This window comes from Leucopleurus acutus (assembly GCF_964270905.1).
Source record: "Leucopleurus acutus genome assembly, chromosome: 16".
Lineage (NCBI taxonomy): Eukaryota > Metazoa > Chordata > Mammalia > Artiodactyla > Delphinidae > Leucopleurus > Leucopleurus acutus.
The window spans coordinates 1,619,754-1,643,037 of record NC_139158.1 but is presented as its reverse complement, the minus strand read 5'-3'; the positions used below and the strand labels follow the sequence as shown (position 1 = coordinate 1,643,037).

The 23,284-nt window shown below is 56.3% G+C and overlaps 1 pseudogene across 1 annotated transcript; it reads right to left on the bottom strand.

The window, feature by feature from the left end:
- Window positions 1–217: 217 nt before the first annotated feature.
- Window positions 218–23,279, bottom strand: LOC309972926 (kinesin-like protein KIF19; annotated as a pseudogene). Its single transcript has 13 exons — window positions 23,148–23,279; window positions 21,293–21,553; window positions 20,537–20,616; window positions 18,304–18,414; window positions 16,838–16,924; window positions 15,737–15,872; window positions 15,400–15,525; window positions 14,148–14,342; window positions 10,911–11,065; window positions 10,156–10,287; window positions 7,640–7,789; window positions 1,384–1,843; window positions 218–435 (listed from the first exon to the last, which is right to left on the bottom strand). The product of its transcript is annotated as a kinesin-like protein KIF19 (transcript).
- Between the last annotated feature and the right edge of the window lie 5 nt (window positions 23,280–23,284).

Sequence of the window (23,284 nt, the reverse complement as noted above, 5' to 3'; positions counted from 1 at the left end):
CGCGGCCCCCTGCACCCCCCTAGTGTAGCCATAAGTCTAACTCAAAGGGGCCTGGACTTCGGAGTCAGGCTCAGGTCGGGTTCTGCTCTCTGGGGATCGGGTACGATTTCTCTCGTCTCTGAGCCTCAGTTTTCACATCTATAGAATGGTCGTGATGGGCCCTGCTCCAGGGGACTGCTGTAGGAGGCCCTGGCGCACCGGCTGCCATCAGAAAGCGTTAGCAGCTCTCAGCAGCGCTGCTGTGACCGTGGCGCGCCGGGTCCCTCCCGCACCTCGAGGGCCTCGGGTTCCCGCTGCTTGGCCAGAGCATGTGGGCCTCCCCTCTGGCCAGGGCCACCTCCTGCGGCTCCGCGGCCCTGCCCGAGTCCCCAACCCCGTCGGCCTCCACCGGCTTCTCGGCCCTCTCAGGGGGCCTGTCCCTGTGCGCGCTCCCAGCTGCAGCCACAACAGAGGGGTCAGGGGTCAGAGCGCAGGCCCCGCCCGGGGAGCCTGGGGAGCCCTGGCATCCCCCTGTCTCAGAGTCCCCATTGGTCCCAGCTGGTCTACTGGCCGGCGTGGGTGTGAAAACGGGGCAGGATTGGGTCTGCTACCTGGTGCCTTCTATGCTTACGAAGAACAAGAATTCATGAGCAAAACTGGAAGGAAGTAAAGAATTGGTAAACATTTGTGGCAGGATGGCAGAGTGACAGAGTGCCCGCCCTGCCTCCAATCCGACCCACCCAGGACCGTCTGGGTGACGGGGGCCGCCTGCCGCGTAAACACTCCTCGGTCCCCTCAGCTGTGAACCTTGGAGACAGCAGCACGGCCGGGGCTCCGTGAGGACGGGCTGGGAGGACCCAGCTCAGGGCGACACCTCCAAAGGCACGCAGGGCGCCCGACCGAACCTAAACTACAACGAGGGTCATGTGGAAACTGCAAGGAAGGAGGACCCAGAGGGAGAGAGGGCTGGGAGCAGCGGGTGGGATGGAGGGAGCGCTTCCTTTATTAGAATTCCTCTAGTGCGGTGCCCTGCTGTTTGCGTGATTAAGTAAATAAACAGGAAGGAAGGAGGCAGGGGAGAAATGGGGGAGGTCTGGCGAAGAAATGGACTCAAGTCCCAGCGCTGCGGCCTGTAAGCGGAGAGGACACGTGTCCTAGGTTGTCCACTGGCAGCCCAGCATGGTTGTTAACAGCGCCCCCTCACCCTGTGGTGTTCCTGGTCTGGGGGACAAAGTGCACGGCCAGCTCCTCTGCAGGCAGTCAGTCACTCACAGTAGGTATGAACCGCAAGTGCGTGTGGAATGGTAGAAAGACCCTGGCCGAGTGGACGCACAACCTCGGGCAAACCCACATCCCCTCTGACCTCAACATCCTTGCTGTAAAATGGGGTTGACCCTAACTTGCCAGGGCTGGCCCTGGACTCCACCTGTAGAAGGAGGTCGAAGGGGCCTGGGAGCCTCTCCCACTGGCCCAGATTAGCCACAGGCCAGGAGAGCAGGGCAGCGAGGGTGCCCTTGGCTGAAGTCCCCTTGGGGACCCGCTGGCAGTAGAGGGAGGCTGGACAGTAGCAGAAAAAGGAGCTCCCCACCCCAGGGTCCCCAGGTCCTGCTGGCCTCCCTGCCATGGTCAGCAGGTAGTGGGACACGTCCACATGCAGCTCGATGCTGGTGTTCTCCAGCTCCGCCAGGCTGCGTCACAGCTCCAGCTGCTCCTTGAAGCCCCCGATGAGCTGCGCCCAGATCTCGTTCACCTGCAGGCGGCTGTCCTCCTCTGTGTCGGGCGGAGGGATGGCGGCTGGGGACAGGAAGAGAGCCAGCTGCACCGGGAGCAGTGCTACGTAGGCCAGGGTTGAATCCATGCTTGCCTGGCCACACGGGATCGGGTCCAAGGACAGGCTTTATAGACAGTGTCTGGATGGGTGGGTAATGGGTGGAGGATGGGTGGATGGGTGGGTGGATGGGCAGGTGAATGGATGGATGGATGGGTGGATGATGGGTGGATGATGGGTGGATGAATGGGTGGATGGGTGGATGGGTGGATACTTGAATGGTTAATTTAGAGGGATTTAGACTCTCTGTTTGCCCGTTTTGCGGTTGGGCTGCATGGATTTGAGTCTCAGGAATCCAAGGACGAAGGGGGCTGGGCTAGCTGTCTCAGCTCTGACCTCGCTTCCTCAGGGGAACCTCCCTAGACTCTCGATCTGGGTCCATGTGCCGCTTACTCCGAAAACATCCTACCTTCACCTCGGCAGTCTTCTTCATGTCGATAATTTGGTAACGTTTCGTGGTAAATGCTCAACACCTGCCTTTCCTGCTGGAATGTAAGTTCCACGAATATAAGTCTTTTTGTTTCCCGTGATCAGTTCCTACCTAACATCTATCCAGTGATTAATCGATGGTTTTCCCTGCCTGTCCCAGTAGATATCTCCACTCTGGTCGCATGCGGCTGGTGCCCCTGACTTTGAGGGCAGTGGTCAAGGGATTCCTTTTCCCTAAACATCAAGCCATCTGGAATTGGTTAAATAAATTATGGTGCCTCCAGACGACCAAATCATTGCAGTCATTAAAACAAGGCTTTTGGGGAACACACGATATCCTAGGAAAGGCTCATAAAGGAACGATCCTGGCAGAGCCGTGGACACAAGCTGCCCACTGCTGCCCTAGGCTTGCCATAGCGGGACCCAAGGGAAGCCCCTCATGCCCTCAGGGCTCACCATGAGACCCTCATCCCCTCCGTGACGCTGCCCACCTCCTCAGACCACCAAGGCCAGTCCCAATAACTAATAGGCCAGCAGGATGAGAGCCATTATGGCATGCATCTCTGTTGACCCCTGACCCCAAAGAAGCCCAAGCTTCCCGATCATCACCTAGCTTTATAGATGCTCTACAACAATGCCATCTTCCACCCCCACCAGCCCCTGAAGCCCTCTGCTGGCGCCACGGGACTCAGTGTGGCATCACCAGCAACCACTCTTCTTTGAAATTTTCCTTCACCCTCTTGCTCCAGCAGAAACCTGAGCCCCAGATCTACCACAGAGAAATAGGCACCCACGTGCGCAAGGAGGTTATGTGACTGGAAAGCCCCAAAGTGCCCATCAGAGGGGACAGGATAAGCAGACTCCAGTATGGACATCCTATGGAACACTTTGCAGCTGTTACAGAGATGAGGGAGCCCCGTCTCTGCAGATGGACGGCCTCCAAGACACATCGATGGCTGAGAAAAACAAGTTAAAGAATAACAGCTAAAGTCTGAAATCATTTATACAAAAACCCAAAGCCACCCCACCATACACATACACACACACCACATACCTCTCTGGGTACATTTATGTCTACAGCACCGCACAGGAAAAGATCCAAGAAGGAATACTTCAAAATGATAGCAGTGACCTCAAGGAACTGGAAAAAGAAGAACACGCTAAACCCAAAGTTGCCAGAAGGAAGGTGATGGATAACAAAGATGAGAGCAGAAATCCATGAAAACAGCAGGAGAGACCAACACAATTAAGATCACAAAGATGAGAGCAGAAATCCATGAAAACAACAGGAGAGACCAACACAATTAAGATCAACAAAATTGACGGCTGGTGTTTTGAAAAGATAAACAAAATTGACAAACCTTTAGCTAGACTTACTAAGAAAAAACAAAAAGAAGATGCAAATAAATAAAATTATAAATGACAGAGGAGACATCACGACTGGTACCACAGAAATACAAAGGCTCATAAGATTAGTATGATCGATTCTATGCCAACAAATCGGTTAATCTAGAAGAAATGGATAAATTACTAGAAACATACGACCTGCGAAGCCTTTATCATGAAGAAACAGAAAATCTAAACAGACCAATAATGAGTAAGGTGATTAAATCAGTAATCGAAGCCCTCCCAACAAAGAAAAGCCCAGGGGTGAATTCCACCAAACCTTCAAAGAAGAATTAACACCAATCCTCAGACTCTTCCAAAAAATCGAAGAGAAGGGAACACTCCCAAACTCGTTTCGCGAGGCCAGCATTACCCTGATACCAAAGCCGGACAAGGACACCAAGAAAAGAAAACTACAGGTCAATGTCCCTGTTGAACACAGATGAAAATATTCTCATTAAAATACTAGCAACCCAAAATCCATGGCACACTGAAAGCTCATACACCGTGATCAAGTGGAATTTATCTCTGGGATGCAAGGATGCTTCCACGTATGCAAATCAGTAATTGTGGTACACTGTATTAATATTATGAAAGACAAGAACCATATGATCATCTCAATAATACAGGAAAAGTATCTGACAAAATCCAACATCTTTCATGGTAAAAAATTAACAGTAATGTGTTTGTATCACCAGAGAGCCAATAGGTGTTCAACTTTCCGACAATCTAAGCGATGTCAGAAATCTCTTTTGTTTTGTTTTGGTTTTTTTTGCGGTACGCGGGCCTCTCACTGTTGTGGCCTCTCCCTCTGCGGAGCACAGGCTCCGGACGCACAGGCTCAGCAGCCATGGCTCACGGGCCCAGCCGCTCCGCGGCACATGGGATCTTCCCAGACCGGGGCACGAACCCGCGTCCCCTGCATCGGCAGGCGGACTCTCAACCACTGCGCCACCAGGGAAGCCCTGTTAATATTTTTTAAGGTGTGGAAATGATACTGTGGTTATGTGTTTTGTAAAGAGCCTTTATTTTTTAGGGATTATAGGCTGAAATACTTACGAATGAAATGATATGATGACTGAAATTTGCTTCAAGATAATAGGCCGAGGGAAGTGCGTGGGAAGAAACAAGGCCTGGAGAGTGGGTGACGAGGGCTCGCTTTACTGCTCTTCCTCCTTCTGTGAGTACTGGAAAATCCTCGTAACAAAAGTGTGAGCGCTTTCTACTTCCCTCCTCTACATGGTGTTCACAGTTGACCACTGTGGTCACTCCTGGCCTCCTCCTCAACTCCTGTCCTGGTCTCCACACAAAACCCCAGCCGTGGAGAATCCCCCACCTGCCCTGTGAGTAGTCTCACTTCCACTTCTCGAACACACAGCTCAAGGGGGCTCCTGGCACATTGCTGTCCGGCTCAAGGTCTCCTTGGCCTCCCGTTACAGTCAGGATAAACCCAGGCCCCTGTTCAACGTCTTCCAGCCTCAGCTCCCACCATGCACCTCTCCTCAGGTGCCAGCCACGTGGGCGGCCCTCTGCTCCCTGAACTCATCAAACCCACTCCCACCCCAGGGCCTTTGCATGTGCAGTTCCTCTGCTGGACGACTCTGAACCAGGTCTGTGTATGGCTCGTTCCCTCCCTGCATCTCCAGCACTGATATGCACCTGTTACATAGTAGGTACTCATTAAATGTGTGACATTGCCTGATCCCAACCCCCAACTTTTTTTTTAACTTTATTTTTGGCTGTGTTGGGTCTCTGTTGCGTGCAGGCTTTCTCTAGTTGTGGAGAGTGGGGGCTACTCTTCATTGCGGTACGTGGGCTTCTCATTGCGGTGGCTTCTCTTGTTACAGAGCACGGGCTCTAGGCGCATGGGCTTCAGTACTTGTGGTGCGTGGGCTCAGTAGTTGTGGCTCCTGGGTTCTGGAGTGCAGGCTCAGTAGTTGTGACGCATGGGCTTAGTTGCTCCGTGGCATGTGGGATCCTCCCGGATCAGGGCTCGAACCCGTGTCCCCTGCACTGGCGGGTGGATTCTTAACCACTGCGCCACCAGGGAAGTCCCCCCAGCTCCCAATTTTGCTGTGCATGTGTGTACGGATTTATTTAAGAGACTGGAAGGAAATAGCTAAATCTAACAATGGTATCTCCAAGTTGTGGGATTATGAGTGAGTTCTATTTTCTTCTTACACTTTGCAGCATACTCCAAGCTTTTTGAATGATAAACACATATTACTATAACAATCAGGAAACGTTTTAAATATGATGTATTTACACATCTAATACAGGAACACGTTTTGGTGATAAAAATTCGAATAATACATCAAGACTTGATCATCTGATTGCCCTCCCCCCAACCCCAGTCCCCCATCCACACGTAACTACTGCTATCATTTTGATATGTGCCCTTCCGGATCTTTCTCTGTGCAGTTTTGTACATACAACTGTATCTAATGAGATATATGGGTTTCCTGGTGGGTAGATTATAGCAGGCTATGCCTGTTATGCTTTAACTTGCTTTTCTCATCTAGCAATGGACTTGGAGGCTGTCCATCTGCACAGATGGGTCTGCCCCATTCTCTGTAGCACCTGCAGGGTGATCCACAGGAGGGACCCACCAGTTAGCTTGTCCCATCTCCTTTGATGGGCATGTGAGCGCATGCGTCTCCTGGTAGATTTGGGGGAAGTTGCTGGGCAACAGAACACATACACTTAAAGTTTGAAAAGATGCAGGTAAAACAGGCTCCAAAGAGAAGTGTTAACTTAGACTCCCAATAATAGTGGTTAAGGCTGCCTTCCATACTTTATTTTATATTATCCATTTAATGCTACGTGACATTTTAATTTTAGCCAGTCCAATAAGTGAAAATTGTTTCAATTTGTATCTGTGTTTCCTAATGCAATTGAGAATCTTTTCCTAGGTTTATGGCCACTAGAAACTCTCTGAATTGCCTATTCATTTCCTCACCCTCATTTTTAAATTGGGCTGTTGGTTCTTTCTTATTGATTTTCAAAAATCCTTTATTTACTATGCCAAAACTTATCTTAATAAGACAAAAGAATGTGTGTACATGTGTGTACACATGTGTGTACATGTGTGTGTACACATGTGTGTACATATGTGCGTGCATATGTTTACCTGACTTCATTACAGATATTTTTTATGGGCACCTTTTAAACTTACTGATTAATTTTAGGGTAAAACTATGGTGTGCTCTACCCCAAAAGGAGGCCTAGATCAAACCGATTTGGGGAGAAGGGAGGGATGGAGAGAAGCTGCCTAGCGGGCATGGGTTTCACTTTGGGGTGGAAACGTTTCAGAAAGAGACAGAAACAGCGGCTGCCCAACACGGTGGATGTGCTGAGCGAAGGGTTTGCTTTAAGATGGTGAATTTTATCTTGTATGAGTTTTGCCTCAATGCACTTTTTTGGAAGACCCTAGACACTAACGTTAGGGGAAGCTGGGAACTCTGTAGTATCGTTGCCAATTTTTCTAAATTTAAAATTATTCCAAAGTGAAAAGATTAAAAAAAGAAACTGATTTGGGAGGAAAAAATAAACAGGCAGCAAGAAGAAAAGCTGAAGAAAGATAAGAGATTAGAAGAGAGCAGAGAGACGGCTGCTCCCTGAGGCCACGGGGGACTCCCCTGGTGGCCACTGGTTAAGAATCCACCTTCCAATGCAGGGGACGCAGGTTCGATCCCTGGTCGGGGAACTAGGATCCCACATTCCACGGGACAACTAAACCCGCGCGCCGCATCTACTGAGCCTGCACTCTACAACTAGAGAGAAGCCCGTGTGCTACGACGAAAGATCCCGCGTGCGGCAACTAAGACCCGACGCAGCCAAAAAAATAAATAAATACATGAAATATTTTTTAAAAAAAGGCCAGGCCGGGCTCGGCGATCACCCCGGGTGGGGTGCTCAGTGCAGACACCGCTCCAGGAAGGGCAGGAGGATGCAGTGGGCCTCTGGTGTCCCGGACGGCCCAGCAGCAGGAGGCACTGCGTGCGTGTACAGCCCCACCTTGAGCATCCCGGCTGCTGGGATGCTTCTCTTCTCCTTCCCCTGCTTCTCCACCTTGGCCTCGGGGTGCTTCACCTGCCTGCCCAGGTCGGAGATGACGTCCGCGTACTGCGCGATGTGGTAGGACACGTTCAGCAGGTTGCGCTTGACCTGGTGGCGGGACGCGGCCAAGGTCAGGGCCAGCTGGCTGCCCCGCGAAGGACACCTGTTACCCAATGGATTATGCCAGAAAGACGCAAGCACCTTTCATCAGGAAAATGTAAATCAGTGCTATTCTGTCTTAAAAGGGAAGGAGATTCTGACACCTGCCGCAACATGGGTGGACATGATGAAAAGTGAAATAAGCCAGATGCAGAAGGATCCATGATCCACACCACATGTGTGGTCCCTGGGAGAGTCAGGGTCACAGAGACAGGAAGTAGGGGGTGGGGCCAGGAGTGGGGGAGGGGAGGGAGTCGGTGTTTAATCGGGGCAGAGTCTCAGTTTGGGAAGATGAAAGTTCTGGAGACGGACAGTGGGGATGGTCGCACAAAAATGTGAATGCGCTTAATGCCAGCGAACTGGGCCGTTGAGAACGGTTCAAGGGGGGAATTTTATGTTATGTATATTTTGCCACAAAAAAAACGAAATTCAAACAATCCGCGAAGAGGTTTTTGAAAACCCTCCCCATGGGTAACCACTGCTACCATTTTGGCGTGTGCCCTTCCGAATCCTTCTCTGTGCGGTTTTATACATATACAGGAAGCTAGAGAGATACACGTGGGGAGTTTTGGGGGTGTGGGTTCCGCTTTGGGGGGGCTTAAGTAAATCATAACAGACTGTAGCTGCTGTACTTTTACTTGCTTTTCTGGTCCAACGATGTGTCTTAGAGGCTGTCCGTCTGCACAGATGGGTCTACCCCATTGTCTGTAACAGCTGCAGAGCGGGGCCGGAACAGGGACACAGCAGGCAGCTGTCCCCTCCTCTTCAACGGGCACTTTGGGGCTTTCCTGTGACACAACTTCCCTGAGCACGTGGGTCTGAGTTTCTCTTTGGTAGATGTGGAAGGTGACATTGCTGGCCGCAGGGCGCACGCACTTAAGTTTCACCAGATGTGCACACTGGCCCTCAGTCCGCACAGACACGCTCTCTTTAGTGCTCGGGGCTCAGCTCCCTTGCAGGAGCCAGTCCCCCTTGGTGGAAGACCCCTCTAAACTCGCCTTCTCTGTGATCGTTCCTCGCGGCGCCCTGTGGCTTTCGTTTAGAGCACTTGCCACAGTTGGAAATGAAACACTCCCCTGTGTGGGTTCTTGTCTCCTAGCTGCCTTCTCCTCGGCTAAGCTCGGGTTCGTGCGGGAGCAGAAGCTCTGATGATACTGACGTAGTGCTGGTGATGGCTTTATGGTGGCGCCTCGCTCAGAGCTGGACGTTGGGAAGGGCTCATCCCTTGTTGTCGACAAATGGTAATCGTGATAATAAAATAACACCTATCATATGTTGGCCACTACGCACTCCTGTGCTAAGTCGCTAATGTGCATTATCTCATTGAGTGTCACACAGCCTTAAGAGATGAATCCTTGGGCTTCCCTGGTGGCGCAGTGGTTGAGAGTCCACCTGCCGATGCAGGGGACACGGGTTCGTGCCGCGGAGCGGCTGGGCCCGTGAGCCATGCCCGCTGAGCCTGCGCGTCCGGAGCCTGTGCTCCACAACGGGAGAGGCCACAACAGTGAGAGGCCCGCGTACCGCAAAAAAAAAAAAAGAGAGATGAATCCTTTACACTGAGTACAGCAGTGTAGACAGAACAGCACGGCAGTGTGAGGCATGGGCTCTGGAGCCAGGCTCCCTGGGCCCCAACACCAGCTCTGCCCCTGCTGTGGTGGGTTAGAGAAGCTGCTTTATCTCTCTGTGCTTCAGCTATCCACTCCGTGAGATGGGATAATAACAGGACCTACCTCCTAGGGAGCCAGCTGCTGAGAATGAAGTAAATCAGATCGCAGTGAGAGCGTACAGTGACGCCAGGCACAGAGACAAGTCCTTTCCCTGCAACCTGTGAATGTGGCCTTATTTGGAAAAAAGGGTCTTTGCAGATGTAATTAAGGATTTGAGATGAGATCATCCCAGATTAGGGAGGGCCCTCAAATCAATGCCAACTGCCCTCAGAAAAGAGAAAGAGAGGAGCACAGGGAGGAGGGGAAGGCGGAGCAGAGACTGGAGGGCTGTGGCCACAAGCCAAGCGCCAGGAGCCTGCGAGCTGGGAGGGACCCTCCCCTAGAGCCTCTGGAGGGAGGGCTGTAGGACTCAGTGAGCAGGCGGGAGAGTGACAGAGGGAGCGGGTGAGGGAAGGTGGGAGGGCGCGGCTCACCGTCCTCTTGACGTTCTTGGCTCTACGTGTATAGCAGGGTGTCCGCGCCCCCCTGCTCGGTACGTGTATAGCAGGGTGGTCCGCGCCTCCCTGCTCGGTACGTGTATAGCAGGGTGTCCGCGCCCCCCTGCTCGGTACGTGTATAGCAGGGTGTCCGCGCCTCCCTGCTCGGTACGTGTATAGCAGGGTGTCCGCGCCTCCCTGCTCGGTACGTGTATAGCAGGGTGGTCCGCGCCTCCCTGAAGTGCGTGCTGGCTGGGCTGATGTGGGCAGTCATCACCGTCCGGCTGTTCCCTCCCAGGGCATCCTTCTCAGTGGAAGGCGCGAGCTGGGGATGGTGGGAACCAGGGTTCCCACCTGCCCGGGGGCGCCATCCCTCCGCTACCTGTCCCGGGCTCCTCTGGACCAGCCCATCTGGGGTTCCTGCTCCAAACCCTGAGAAGGGCAGCTGAGGCTGGACCAAGGGGTCAATGCTCAGGGAGGTGACGCGCAGGCTGAGATGGACCTGCTGCAGGCCCGCCCCATCCTACTTCCACTCTGATGCAGGTAGATTAGACCAAGAGGCCAAACTCACAGAGCCATTTATTTGTTGCTTTGCCTATCTGTTTACCTACACCCTGCCTTGCTGTAGAATAGAGGTGACAGCATTCAGCTCAGTATGAAGAGGAATTTTCTCAGACCGTCTGTGATGAGACAGGCAGCCTTGGTGAGGTAGTGAGCTTCCTGTCCCTGGGAGTGTGCAAGCATGGGCTGGACCACACTCAGAGGGATGGAGGGGGGATTCGAGCAGTGACTAGAGATGATTTCTCCAGATAAAGCAGAGATTTTCCTGCTTTCAGGGGTTCCTGGAAGGGCCCTTAGGCCCAGGTAAATCCTGAAAGATGCAGTCAGATGCTGCAGCCACGCCTGTCTCTGGCCAGGGGCTCATACCTTCAGCAGGTGCGCCTGAGTTTGCTGTCCCGGGAGTTCACATGCTGCGCCTGGCTGCCGCCCTTCTCGCTGGGTGCGTTGACGCAGGTGCCCAGCGCCAGCAGGGAGCGGTTGATGTGGACGCCCTCCTTCATCCTCTTGCCTCGGTTCTGGGTCTGAGTGAGAAGAAGCCAGCTGGCGGGGAAGTGGTCCTCCCCCACCCCCAACCCCGCCACCTCCCCACCCCAGGCCCCAGGGGGAGGGGACTGAGGTCCAGAGGATGCGATAACCCCATCCCACCCTGGGAGGCTCAGGGTGGACGCCCTGACTACACTCCCACAGCCCAGGGACTGGAGACAGAAACGACACCAGATTCTGCGGTGGAATACCACACAGCCAGGAAAGGGGGTGAGGTAGAGCTGTTTACCAATGTTGAAAAGATGCTCTCTGTGAAGTGAGATAAAAAAGGGCTCAGACGGATGCCTGGGCGGAACAGTCCCCTTTTTATGATAAAAATACGAACGCGTGTGTCTTCGCGAGAACGTCCCCCCACGCCCAAGCTTTCTTGTCCTCCCAGTCTCAGCTAGCGGTCCTCCTGGGGAGCGCCCAGGCCCCTCACCCCACGGGGGTGCACGCTACCCTGTATATTTCCTTCAAGTCGCTTAGCTCTCTCGGCAACTATCTTGCTCTTTCATGCATTTGTTGTTTCCCTAACTGCTCCCCACAGAACCTAAGCTCCATGACGGAGCTGTCATCTGGGTTGGCCATCTGTCCCCAGAGCCTGGACACCGGCAGGCGTCTGGCCCACAGTGTGGCTGGATGTCTGAGCACTGAACACATGTATAAAGATGCCTGCAGGGGCCTTAGGAGGACACGCGCCCAACTGCCGCTGGGATGACTGCCTCTCAGTGCAGCCGTTGTGGGGGCTTTAACTTTCTTCCTTTAGCTTAACCACATTTTCCATATCTTCTGCACTGATTTGCTTACATTTGAAATCCGCAAGGAAAATAACGTTTTCTCTTTAAGGGACATGGGTTTTAGAGTCAGTTTGGAGCATGGCTTGAGAACGGCTTAAATGACATCTCAGACAGGTCTCCCAGCCTGTCTCAGTCTCCTTATTTGTCCAAAGAGGCAGTTGCTGTGGCCATGGTGAGGATTTGGCGGGCAACGTGTGTGCGAGGCCAGCTAGAGATGGGCCCACAGAAGCGAGCAGCGAATGTGGGCTGCTCCTTTCACCGAGTGGGAGCTGCCGGCACGACCAGGCCATGGCAGCTGTCACGTGTCACGTGTCTGCGCCCCAGAATTCGGGGGTTTTCTCAGAGGCCTTGTGCCCTGGAACAAACTCTTCTGTGAGTGATTTCCTATGAAGAAATGACAGACTGTGATAGCCAACCAGAGCTGAAGACAGCCCGCTGGGCCCCCTGAGTGTACAGCTTAAAAGCCAAGGCCCAGAGAGGGACAGGGGCCTGGCCAAAGGCACACAGCTATTTGCAGCAGAGGGGGAACAAGAACCTAGGGCCTGAACCCCTGTCCAATGGCCTCCCCTAGAGCTAAGATCTGAGAAGGCTGGTCCCCACCTTGCCCCTGAGCACATGGCCGAGTCCAGCTGGCACGGGCAGACTCCCAGGGCTCCATCACACTCGGCTTGGTCTACATGAAACTGTCTGTACCCACATCTGTCTGTGCATGAACCGTCTTTTATTTTCTGCATCCTAATGTTTTGTCATCTTGGGGCCCTGCTGCCCCTCCCAGGGTTGCCAGTTCCTTCTGATAACAAACAAGTCACCCGTGAGCACACCTTTCCAATGCAAACCAGCCAACCCAGAGCCCTCACCCACCGCCTCCTCCACGGGGCTCCCACGCTCTGGGCCACTGTCTACCTGCCCTCATCACCCAGGGCAGGAACCAGACAACCAGGGACGGGCCCTGTGCCCCAGAGCCTGCTGGAATTATTCAAACTGGCCAGTGTTCAGCCTGCCTTCCCATGGAAGTCACGAGAGAGGCTCTGGGCCGTGTTTTCCCCTTGTTCCCTCTGCCTCCAGACCAACCCTGGGGCTTCCCCGTGTGGCCCGGCCTGGCTTCTTCTGCCCCCTCCTCTTGGACCTGTGAGTAGCAAACTCTCTCTTCAATGGCAGTCACCTTCTGATCTGCTGGCCTCACTGTACCTCAAATTTCCTACCATATTAACACATGCATTGAACCTGTCGGCCTCTGGGCCAGCTGGCCAGGCTCTGCTCCTTTCAGCAGCCCAGGCACCCAGGGCAGGGCCAGGCGCAGGGCAGGTGAATGAATGAGTGACTGAACGAAGCAATGCGATGACTGACAAACCCCCAGGACTCAGAGCGTAGCCTGCAAACCGGAGGACAAGTGTCATCAGTGAAAGGCACGGACCTGGGCCGGATCCCTCCAGGTCCAAAGGCCGGATCACCTGATACCTGTGTGCAGGCGCAGTCACACCACGCCGAGTCTCAGCTGGGCACGTGTAAACCGGGCACGAGGCCGCCTGCCCTCCAGGTGTCGGGGGTTAGGGGGATGGTGAACACGAGGCACCTGGCGCATCAGAGGGACGTGAGAATGTCCCTTGTTGGTAATATTACTGCTGTTCTGACTTGGCCTCCATCAGGCACCTTCTCTGTTCCTGGCACTGGGCTGGGCCCTGTCCGCAAAGACTGCTCCGGCCCCTGGGGCAACGGTGAGCACAACCCTCGCTCCCAGCCACACGTGCCAACAAGAACAGCGAGCCAGGGGCGCGGGCGCAGGAGGCAGGTCCTTGGAGGGCATCCCGACAGCCACCCCCACCACGCTGCTCCCTCCACCCACTAAACTCCTGATGACCTTTCAGGCTCAGCCTTGAGGCTCCACCCTCCTCTGGGCTCCACAGCCTCTGTGTGACCCCGAATCTCAAGGCACAGGCCTCCCTGTGCTGTAAGTACCAGCTACACATCTGTCTCCCGCCCGCCCCCAGAGGCTCTGAGCCCCCCGAGGGTGAGGGTCTGGGGCTCGCTCATCTTCACGTCCCTGGTGCCCGGGAGAGCCTGCCACACGGGAAGCCCTCCATAAATACTGGCTCCGCGGGAGTGACCCCCAATACCTGCTGAGAATTCATTCACTCAGCAATCATGTAGTGGGCACCTCCCCTCGACCGGGTGCTGTCCTAGGTGCTGGAGACAGTGTGCAACAAGGACGGACAGGGTCCTGCTCCCAGACTAAAGGGCAGATGGACACAAGGCGAGTAACGGAGATGAAGAGGACAGGCACCTGAGACGCCAGCTCCGAGCCCGCCAGGTCCACCATGGAGAGCCTCCCAATGTGCACTTCCTCTGCCATGTCTGTGCCGTGGCTGCGCCGGTGCACAGTGACCTGCAGCACGGCGTGGGAGCGGGACGACATCTTGCTGGTGGCGGTGGACTCCTGTGTGCGCTGCCAGTTGCCTTTGGTGAGGAGCTGCATGGTCTGCAGACAGAGGCAGAAGCGGGCAGACAGTCAAGGGCCCCTGAGTGGCCACACGCTCCCTGCAGAACAAGAGAAGGAGACGTGCCCTCCCGAGCTCCTTAGGGCAGCTCTTCCCCAGCTGCGATGCTGATGGCAGAACCGCATCCAGTGGAAGCAATTTCTGGTTTGTGGCATGAAGAGATTAATTAATCGAGTCAACTAATCCAGCAGGAATGGCAGATTGCTGACACTTATAGCACCACTTCTGCCTCCTCTACCCATGGCAGACATCACCAATGGATTACCCATCTCTAACCCACCGAGCCCTTTTCCATATGGAACTCCAGGCAGTTGTACAGATTTGCTGGAGTTGGCGGGTGGCCTGAAACCCACTTGTGCACAAGCAGCTGTGGAAATCAAGCCAGTGAGCCTCTGCTGGGCACCTACTGTGTGCCGGCCATGCTAGGACCACAGAGCATTGTGGAGAGAGACTCATATGGTTGTTGTTATTAAAGAATAGGCAAGAAGTCTCCCCTCCTGCACCTGGAACCCACGAGGGACGGTGCTAAGGGCAGGTGGCCTCATGCCTACGCCAGTATGGCTAGAGCACACGGTTATCCAGGGCCTGGGGGCCGAGGAGTCCCTGCTGTTCAGAGGCAATTGGGAGCCTCTGAAATGTTCTGAGCAGACGGGAGGCCCACCCCAAGGGCTGCACAGAGAGAGACTGGAGGGAGAGAGAAAGACAGAGGGCTGCAGAAATGTTTACAGCTCGCCCTCGTTATGGGAGCCAGACTTAGGATGAAGATGGCAAACAGATTGCAGACCTGAAGCCGACTCTGACCGCGACTGCCTGGAGTGCTGCCAAGCGTCTGGATGCAGAGGGAAGAGTGCGTGATCCATTGGTGATGTCTGCCCTGAGCACAGGTGAGGAGAGTGGGGACGTGCTGCAGAAGTCTGCTGTTCCTTTAGCTCGAAAGCAGCTTTGGAGCCGTGTGTCTGGCTCCGCTCTGTGAGCACTGGTGAGCGTGGCTGCCGTGGAGGAGCCACAGGTCCCTCCGTGGGCCCCCGTGACCCTCACCTCCTGGGTGTTTGAGGTGGAGACCTCCGTGATGCCTGCAGTCTGGATGCTGCCCCTAGAACCTTTCCGCAGGTCCAGAAACCCTGAGGACGGGTTCAGGAGGTCCCAGATCACTTCGTTATAAATCTGGGATGAGACAGAAACGCTGGAGGCAGTAGGTCTGATGCAAAAGAAGCACAGGGGCTTACCTATCACTGGGGCTTTGCATCTCCAGAGAAGTCTGGGATGCCCTGAGGTTTCCCACAGGCTGGGGGGCCCTTGGGGTAACAGGTGGGGTTTTGCACTCATGATCAGGCCCGTTTTGCAGACAGGGCAGCCGAGGGGGTGGGCGGCTCACCTCAAGGTAAGACATGGGCGCGCTGCAGTCCGTGCTCTCACGGGTCTCCTCGACGGCCTGGAAGAGGTCAGTGAGCATCTGCAGGTAGCTGCCGGGCCCCGCTTCCATGGCAGCATCGTGTGGGTCTTGCTAGCACCTGCGGGAGGCATGGGATGCCCACCAAAGCAGGGCTCCTGGTCTGGGCTCGGCCCCACCCCCCCCGGAGCCTGGTCACACCTGCCGCCTGTGCTGTGCAAACCGCCCTGGCTGCTCTGACATGCTCAGTTTCCATTTTGGAAACAAGAACAAAAAAGATCCTGTCTGAACAGCCTGATGGCTACTCTGGGGAAGAAAACCTGGGCAGGGAAAGCGGGAGGATACAAAGCGAAGATGCAGACGGTATCAGAGGAGGGAGGCCCAAGAGATGTCTGCACTTCTCTCCAAATTCGCTTTAAGGTGTTCGTGTTGTTCTCATAATAGGAGAATTAACGTACGTGTTAAGCTTTCTAAGCAGTCCCGCTTCATGGGGTCCTCACCTCCTCCTTCCCGGTTCGCCCTGTAGGAGGGACCAGATGGCCCTCTTCCTTTGCTAGAGCATAGCACACAGCAGGTGCTCCCTGATGTTCGTTGAATGAAAGAAAGAATGAATGAATGCCATAAACAAGCTGTGACTTCGGACCAGGCTTCTCAGGGCCTCAGTTTCCCCACCTGTATAGGGAGGGGATTAAGGCCCATCCAGCTCCGACCCTCTGTGATTCTAGTTTTCAGGCGGAGAGGTAGCTTAGCTTCGCGAGTGTTTGCCGACCCCAACTTGTAACTGCAGAGGAGAAATCTGCGGTTTTCATGGGCAGAAAAGTGTAGGCTTGGGTTGAGTTCCACACTCACTCCTACCAGCTGTGTAACCTTGGGGAAGTCCCTTTACCTCTCTGAGGCTCAGTTGTCTCATCTGTGACAGGGGGATCGTTCTACCTGCCTTTCAGGGCTGTTGAAAGAACCAAAGGAGCCAACGGATGCAGAGGGACCAGTGCAAGGCCAGCACGTATGAGGGGCTTTGTGCTGTTAGGAAGAGCTCCACTGCCACCAACCTCATTCCCTCCGGGGGACACCGGCCTTTGGCAGCACCTGAGGGGCCGTGGGCAAACACCGCCGCGTTGTGTACAGAAATGACGCCTTCCACTAGTGCTGGGGGGTGGCAAGGTACACGTCTTCCTGCGGACAGACGGAAGGAAGACAGGCAAATGCACACTCCGACCAGAGTCGGGCACCTGGCTGTCTGGAGAGGACAGGTGTATGGTGCCTGCAAATGCCCTGCTCCCCCTGGACACGGACAGGGACCTCCACGGTGGCAGCCAGCGCAGCCACGGCACGAGCCCCACCCCAGTCCTGCAGCCGCCTGGACCACGCCGAGCCCCACGGTGAGACCACAGTGAGCGAGGATTGCACGAGAATGTAAGTGATAACTCCCACCATGAGGCCTGCCAGGTTTGGTACCAAACAGGTATGAGTCCTTTCCAGGGCTTCTGCATGAATTGAGAGAAATCAAAAAGAATGCAAAGGACTGGAAAGTAGTGACGGGGTTGGGAAATCCGGGAAGGGCATTATGACTCCTCTTATGGGACAAAACTAGGACCAGCAAGTGAAAGTTTCGGGCTGGCGGAATTTCATTTAGGGCAGCAGTACGTAGCGGTAGGAGTGTGTGGGTAGTAAGCTCCCTGTCCACAGGGGTATTCAAGGAAGGACATCTCCAGGGCTGGTGTCTGAGGGCATGGGCGTCTGGCTGGACTGGAGAGAAAGGACGGTCCCCCTTCCTCTGCCTTCCCTGAACCCCCTCTGGGCCTGCTCTTCATCTCACTTAACTGTCCCAGCAGCCCTGGCTGGTGACACGAGTCAGAAGCATCTGAGCCCTGGTTGGACAGACTCCAAAGCTGGTGCTCCTTTCGTCCAGCCTTGGACTGACACTGTCTGGGACCTTGTCCTGGTTCTGCAGCTCTCTAGCTGTGTGACCTCAGGTCAGTTGCTGACCTCCTTAAGCCAGCACCTCATCTGCAAAGTGGGGATATCACCGTGTATTTTACAGAGTTGCTGTGACGCTTGGAAGACAAGGCGTGACAAGCACTTAAGCACAGCACTTGGCATGCAATAGCTGCTCAATAATTGATGACCTGGTCCTTCTACTTCCGACACCATTAAGATCTCGGCAGCAGAAGACACCTGTCTGCTCAGAGAGCTGGGCCTGTTTCCCTGGCTGGGGTGTGAGCCCCTGTGGGCAGGGAGTGTGTTCTAGCCCCATGGCGGACAGGACACGGCTTTGTTGGATGGATGGGTGGGTGGACAGACGGACACATGGACACACAGAGGAATAAATGAGGATGCGTGTAAAGCCCGGGCACCTGGCGGCCCCTGGCATCCATGGAAGGGGTCTGCTACCTGTCCCTGGAGTGACCCAGAGCACCAACTTCCTCGTTTATCAGGGAGACCCCGTGAGACGTCACAGATGAGGTCACCTGGCCGCCGAGCCCTCCCACATGAGGACACCCTTGGCGGGCCTGGCCCAGCAGGGCCATGGGCTGGTGGGTAGGGCCGGGCACCTGGGAGGTGTGCTGGTCGAACACGATGTCGAAGATGAAGGTCTTCTCCCGGGACCGGTGTGTGTGCAGTGTGTCCTCAGGGTCCTCGCCGGGGTCCATGAGCACCACCGTCTAGGAGCAGTGAGAGGCAGGGCTCGGAGGAGGGGCCGCTCACAGAATCAGGGCGGAGGGAGGACCCCAGGCCTGGCCTCTACCCTCAGAGGCATCCAGGGGCTCGGCCCGGACCTGGGAAGGGCTGCAGGCCTCTGCTTTCACCCCCAGGCAGCCTCTCCACTTCCATCTGAGGGTGCAGCATCTCCTGGCTGCTGCACTCCCAAAGCCTTGACTGTGAGCCCCCACGCCGGTCCTCACATACCGGCGCCCAACCAACGCCGAATCCCTCGGGCCCCGCCTGGACGGCAGCCCGGATGCCCCTGAACAGCCGGCCGGGGCGCTGAGGGCTGGGTGAAGAGCCCCGCCGGCCACAGCGCCCTGAGTAGCACCTGCAGGTGGGCAAGGGGCTCTGCGGAGGGCAAAACACCTAGCCAGAGGCCTGCTACCGCGATATCTGCACGTGGCCCTAGGGATATGCCTTTCCCACCCGACTACCTCTTGCTCATGGGGCCGCGTCACCCAAAGGAAAGGGGAGAACGGAGGGGGGGGGTGCAGGTACCTGGAGGGGGCAGGACCCGTCCAGCTCTGCAGCTCCGCGCTGTCTCTCTGAGCGCCTTGGGTGCCCCCTCCCCAGGGCCTCTCCTTTCTCACATAAATATGTAATTATACAGTAAGGTGTACGAGCGCCTCTGGGGACTGGGAGGTTCAGAAGAGCCTTTCCCAGGGGGCAGGGGCAGGGCAGCTGGAGACTAGTGGAGCTGTTTACTCTGGTGCGGGGCCTGGGGTGCACCAGGGAGTCTTAGGGGCAGGACTGGGCCCAGCAAGAGCCCCATCACCTGGCCACCCGCCCATTCCACCCAGGGCTGCCAGAGCTCCCCGGGAGGAGGTCAGCCCCCCCCCACGATGGGCGACGTGCCAGGACTTGGGGACTGATGAGATGACTTTGAGAGCCGCTATGGATTCCAGAAATTATTTGCCTTAACAGTTGTTCCAAGGGCACTGCCTGCTTCCTCTAACTTGTGTCGTTTTAATGAGTGAGGTGCACACAGTTTCAAGACTTGTCAGCCTGTGGAACAGCAGCCGCTGCCCCACCCCTGCTGCCCCGACTCCTGTGGCTGACATTCGGGCTGTGACCGCCCTGTCTGTACAGAACACGGGCCCCTACGTCCCCGGCCCCTACGTCCCGCCTCCCAGTGCAGTCACGTCACAAATTTAGTTAGAGCCACGCCGTCCCCACGTTAAGACTATCTATGTAAACGCTCTTCAGAGCTCGGCCAAATCCCTTCCTGCAAAACCTTGTTCCCCTCAGTGTAACAAGCGTCCTAACAGGTTTTACTCGCTTAGGTCTCCATGAACTCAGCACTAATCCACACCAGCCTCTTTGCCCACGCCGCTCGGCACGTTTACACACCCCAGACGTCCTGTCCACTCATCATCCTGCAGTGTCACCCCCGAGCTCCTCCCCTGGCACCCCCGTCCCCCGAGCCGGGGTCCTTTGCCCTGGAGTGCAAACGCACGTCCTGGGTAAAGCTGCCTCTCTAGTGACAAGTGGGGAAATGCAATTCAATTTTCTTTTACCCCTATTTGGCATTTACACTGGCGAGTGACGACCACGGGCAACGACACTTCTCCGCTGAGAGCTCAGCTTCTGAGCCTGTTCCCAAGGAGCAGGAATCCTCGGCGACGTGACGGCGTGACGGCGTGCCGTCGGGGTCCTGCAGGGGCCCACTCCCAACTGCACACCTAGCCCCCACCTGCTGGAGCGCCCGCGCCCCCTCCCGCTCCGGCCCGCCTCTCCCTAGAGACCGCCGATCTCCCGCCCCCCCCCCCCCCCGCCCCCGCCCCCGCGCCAGGCTGCTCAAACGTGTCGTCAGTGACCGCCTCTGTCCGCTCCATTCTTCTCCGTGCTCTCAGCTCCCCGACATTATACTTTCTCTCTTGCTCGACGCCCACACTCCACCCCACCCCCACCAGGGAGGGAGCTGGGGCCGTGGGGGGCAGGCCCTTGAGTCCCCCCTCCCCCCGGCTCCACCCCAGTGTCTGGAACGTGCCGGCCACTGTGAGCACTGATGTTTTCCGCAAGGGAGGGAGGGAGGCGATCGCACGCGGGCGAGCTCCGCGACCGGTGACACAGCCCCACCCGGTCCCCGCCTTGTGGGCGATGACGGAGGCCCCTTCCTCGCGGTCTGCGTCGCTGAGCGGGCGGATCCGAAGCGCCACCTGCTGGCGGGACACCGCGGCAGCTGCCTCCCAGTCCTCCCAGGGCACGGAGACCCCGGCCCAACCTCCCGCTCACCTCCCAAGAGCCTCCCACTCCTGGGGAAGCAGTTAAGGCCGCTGAACCCCCAGGCCCCACCGGGTGCTGACTTCCGGTTCACAGCTCACGATGGTGCTGAGAGGAGCACTGTGATCAGGCCACCCTCTTTAGTCTGAACTGGGGAGACTGAGGCACAGAGAGGTGAAGTAACCTGCCCAAGGTCACACAGCGGCTAAGGAGTCCTACCACCTCACCCGGCTCCTTTACGCCACCACCCGAGGGACCCAAACCTTCACGCAGGCTGTGAGCACTTTCAGAGCGAAAGTTGGTTTTCTGAGTAGAAAATCCCTGGGCTCTGTTTCCCATCATTCTCTGCCCCACCTCCAGCCCAGTTCTAAGGGAGTCCCACAGGAGGCCCTCCCGGATGGCGCCGACCCAGGCCTCGAATCCTCCTTAGTCACTGAGCTGTGAGCCGCCAGCACAATGCTTCCGGGCCTCTGCTTTCTCGTCTGTAAGATGGGAAAGTTCCTCCTGGTAGAAACGGTAGCTTACAGTTCTCCCTGAACGGGGCCGGGGTCACGACAGGGTCTCTCTGTAACCAGCCTACAGGTCAGGGGCAAGTGCCGAGCCTCTGCTCACCCGTCTAATGGGCTGAGCTTCCACATCACCCAGGACACAGGCCTCGGGGGACCTGACGGGGCCGCGGTAGGGGCGTCTACACCACTGCATCTGGGGGTTGTGGCCTAGGCCTGAGCTCCCTGGGGAGTGAGACTCAGAGGGCAAGGGTGAAGGCACATCTGGAGGTGGGGAGCAGGGCGTCACCAGGTCCCCTGAGGGAAGGCTGAGCAGAGCAGGGGCAGAGCCCTGGACGGGGACCCGGGCTGACGACAGAGACCTGACCTGTGACAAGCAGGCACCTGGGGCAGCGGGTCAGGCAGCCCGAGCCACGCAGCCGCAGCCGGAGCGCTGGCCAGGCACGCGGAGGAAACCCTCCCCGTGAGCGGCTGGTCCTTGGGCTCCACCTGCCTCCTGGCTGGGCGGCCCTGGGCCGGGGCGGGGCCGGCAGTGGGGTGGGGGGGCTGGCTGGCTGGAGACGCGAGCCCCTTGCTCCCTGCTATGCTAGCAGGAGAGACCTGGCTGCCCGTCAGCCCCACGCTGCCCCACTGACGTCGGCGGGGCCGCAGGAGCCCAGCGGGTCCTTAAGTGACTCAGGAAGTGCCCACGTGGTTCGGGTGGGCCCCCTCGCCTAACGCCATGGCAACCCCAGGGTTCCTACATGCCTCACCTGGCCTGCAGGTACGCCTGCCTGAGATCTGCACCCACCAGACTTGGCCCTTGGCCCTGGAGGCTTGTCCCCACCAAAGGGGGACACATGCCACCAGCTAACATTTGATGAAATAATCCCCTCGGAATACTTCTCCCCAAAGCAAACTTGAAATGACCTGCGGGTTTTCTTGATTTTTAGGACATGGCTTGTAAGCCCCTTTCCCACGCTGCCCGTCTGCACCACAAGCCAGGGCCGACTCCCATGAACCATCAGGCGTATTCACTGCTTGAATGCTGCGCTCAACTTTTCCAACGCAGTCTCCAGGGAAGTCACTGCACGGTGAACCAAGGAGGCTGCACCTGCCGTCACGCAGCTCACCAGCGCGCCAGGTGACAGCAGCACTGCTCCCGCCCACGAGAGCCAGGGTGGGTGTAGGTGCAGTAAATTGCTACTGCATTTTCATATAAATCACGGAGACACCAGATCCATGAAGTTCGGATCTGAGAAACCCAACTTAATGGTTCGAGCTACAGAGGCCCATTCACCCCAGCCACGGCTCTCAGTCCGGCCAGCCCCGCAGCAGGGAGCGGCCACACCCGGTCACTTGGTCGTCCATGGGCAGGAGTGTGCTGGTCACGTCCAGGTCAGCGCTGGGCTCCAGGACTTCTTGGCCACACGAACGAGGCCGGGGAAGGGGCGCCCCTTTAACATCTACGCTCCCCCCAAAGGCCAGGCCTCTGACCCACCAGGAACTTGCTGGAGAGCCCACGTCACCAGGTTCCTACACAAGGGCAGATCCCTCACATCCTGACTGCTCTGAACACGATGGAGAGCAGGCCCGCGTGGGTGGCCAGGAGCCCGGCACCCACCCCGATGCCCAAGCTGGGGCCACTCTGCCTGCCCCTCCCCCGGGTGGGAGGGGAAATTCTTCTACAAAGGGCCGGCCGTGGGACACCCAGTTCACAGAAAAAGAGGTAATGCCAGCACAATTGCTTAAGAAATTTTTATTCACAAACTATGTAAAAGTTACAACTAGCCCGTTTAAAACAGTGAAAAGTTAATCTTTCAAAAGCTCTGTTAAAAATCTGTTCACGTGATAGAGCCATGTGCCTTTTCCTCCTTACTGCCAAGAAATTAGAAAAACTAGGTCTCGACACAGTGAAGTTTAAAGAACGTGAAAGGAAACAGGAATTGCTGTGACTCTGAGGGGGCGCGAGGATGAGATACACGGCAGGATGAGGGGCCGCAGGGGAAGCCCAGGCCCCGAGAGAGGAAGAGCGCGAAGCGCCGGCTCACACGGGCGAGGCCAGGTAGCGGGGCCAGGTAGCGCACCAGCCGGCCGAGCACGGGGGCAGACATTGGCC